We start from the raw sequence: 2,759 nt of genomic DNA, 5'->3' as shown, positions 1-2,759 counted from the left end.
GTCTCCTTTGAAAATTAATTCAGGTGTTTTCGTGTCCTGCGAGTAGATTCAAACCAAAGGTAGGGGCCTCTTTGCAAAATGACGTGCGCTGACCGGGTCGGCACTCACGCGTCCACATGTCGCTTTGTGATTGGGCAGGACCAAATTTGCACATTTGATGCAAGTTTAAGGACTGGATAAGGTTAAAATGCAAACCATCACGTTCAGCGCAAGTTGTAGGACTCCCGGTGCTTTTAACTCAAAAAACAAATCCCTCTCGGGGGACGGCGGCAGGAGCGGCGACGCCCCCTCTGCCTCGCTGCAGCCCCACAGCCGCCTCTCCAGCGACCTCGCCACTCGAGCACGCCCTTTTGCCGCTGACTGCTCGCCTCCTCCACCAACACTACCACTACCACCTTCACCTCCCCTCGGCCACGGAGGTCTGCAACCACAAATTCTGGCCACAAGCTACTGCAGGGCGACGGGGAATAGCTGACGCTGATGGCGCGCGGCACATGATGGCGATGCAGGTTGAGTTTCCACCTCTACACGGGCACTTCTGACTAGGTGAGGCCACCCTATTTCTCCCCCCGTCCACCCCTCCTTAATACACTACTTTTGTTCTTTCTCCATTATGTCATCCATCAAATTTGTCTATCCTATTTCTCCCTCCATTAGAATGTGCGAAAAAATAGATTGACATGCTGGCGTTGGAATTCTTTTCAAATTCGGAACCGTAGAATCAGCGAAGAAATTGACTAACACACTGCCATTCAGTTAGTTCTCTTTATTTCTATATCAACTAGCCTTTAACTGTCAAAAAAGGTTATACTGCTTAAATTTTGGTAGCATATCTATAACCATTCATTTCATAATCCAGTGTACCATCATTAGGTTGCCTCTGATGGAGGGCCCCATGTTAAGAAATCTGGAAAGACACACGTTTGATTTCAAGTTCACTGTTTCAATATGGGAACATTGAAGCTGTATGGTCTGAACTTCATCATGATCAATTCCAAAGTAAGGACGGTTCTGATTTTTCTGTCACAAGATTTGCTCTATCCATCGGTACACTTTAGATTTCCTTTATTTGCACGGGGGGTAAAGCAGAAGGATCGACACCAAAGGATAAAATGGCTATGTTTAAAGATACATTCCATGAAGTGGTCATCTATACAATTGAAGGCTACCAAATATTTAGAGTCAGACACAAATACAGAGCAGTTGATCATCCGTACAGAATTAGCTTCATTCATAAGACATTGGCCGAGCCAGTTGTTCCCGACCCGATGAATTTCCCTATTTTCTATTTCTCTCGCTATTCATGACGGTTTTGAACATTATGTTTATCTTTATTTTTTTCAGACATGGCTGCACTAATCAGTAGGGTAACATATGTTTTACCTCCTATTGGCTCTGTTCATGAGTCAAGGCATCAAATTTACATTACAGATGGACAGTATGTGATTTTTTCATACTTCTTTATTTGTTTCTTCGATGAAACATAATGAATTCTCAAATGAACACGTCTTTTCTGCAGAAAGTCCACAATTGCGGTGCTTTGGGGGGAATTTGTGGGATCATTTGATGGCGATGCATTGTGTGAATGGTCCAAAACTGAACCTGTCGTGTTACTTTTGTCGGAGTGATGGTGGACCATTATGCAGGCAATGATATTTTGTGCTTCCCTTTATGATAGTTGATCTTCCTTTTGCAACAACAAGACGAGTTCTTAGAATACATAATTAATTGAAATCTACAGGCACACTGGCTTTTAAAAACACCTCATCACCCAGGTGGCACATCAATGTTAACATCCCTGAGATGAAGGCCATGGTCGCAAGGTACTGTCCATATTTTGGATCTAATTATGACTTTTGTTTATTTGTATCCACTGATTGCTTATGGCAACCCATATGCAGAACAAGTGGCATGTCTTACCAAATTGAGCTGCGAAATATGGGACAGGGCCAACGGCAGGCAACTGAATCGACTGTTGCAGCTTTGGCAGCTGTTGACCCCAGTAAAGCCAATACCCACCTTACACTATCAATGCCTTCGTTTACATGCGCGCCTCTAACTTATAGTTCCATTACATCACAGACTCAATATTATAAGCTCGAAGATAAGAATCACTGAGGTTATCTCAACTACCGACTGGTGGTACATGGGATGCCAAATATGCTGGAGAAAATTACTAAAAGAGGGAAACATATACAGGTGCCATATATGCACTGAACCAACTCCGTTTCCAAGGTATGTTTTCTATGTATATGGTTTTGCAGTCAATTAAGAAAACTAGCATAATCAAATGAACATGCACCCATATTTGTAGGTACAAAATATGTGCACTAGCAGTAGTCAGTAGATTTGCTAGCCTACAGCAGTGAGATGGTGCAGAGCATCAGATATGCCATGTTCACATTGATTTTTCCTTCAATTCTAACTACTAGAAAGTTTTGGGCGTTTCCTTATGCAGAATCCATCTTATACCTTGCACTGTTGGCTCCCTTAGCTGGACATAATTAATCCCTGTGTTATACGGTGCCATAAATTTCAGAGAATCATGCTGGCTCACGTTGGTAAAAAAAAGTCTTCCCCTGTTTCATCACATAATTCGTACACAAATCATGGTGAGCTTATTGTTGGCACACTTCTATTGCCTTCAAAATACTATTTCTATGAAAATGGAAATGGTGTACCTTTTTTTTATTCAGAATGACGCATTCACCTGAGACTTATTAATGCTATATCCCCATAGGCAATAAATAATGTTAAGT

At 42.2% G+C, this 2,759-nt stretch overlaps 1 long non-coding RNA gene across 1 annotated transcript; it reads left to right on the top strand.

Moving 5' to 3' along the window:
- Positions 1 to 1,596: 1,596 nt before the first annotated feature.
- On the top strand, positions 1,597 to 2,221 carry LOC119343237. The gene is made up of 3 exons (XR_005165975.1): positions 1,597 to 1,823; positions 1,902 to 2,002; positions 2,083 to 2,221. It is a non-coding gene; the product is annotated as an uncharacterized LOC119343237 (long non-coding RNA).
- The last annotated feature ends 538 nt before the right edge of the window (positions 2,222 to 2,759 follow it).

The sequence above is a fragment of the Triticum dicoccoides genome, unplaced genomic scaffold (assembly GCF_002162155.2).
Source record: "Triticum dicoccoides isolate Atlit2015 ecotype Zavitan unplaced genomic scaffold, WEW_v2.0 scaffold120085, whole genome shotgun sequence".
In the NCBI taxonomy this organism is placed as follows: Eukaryota; Viridiplantae; Streptophyta; class Magnoliopsida; order Poales; family Poaceae; genus Triticum; species Triticum dicoccoides.
Note: the sequence above shows the minus strand (reverse complement) of the source record. Positions and strands in the feature narration are given on the sequence as shown.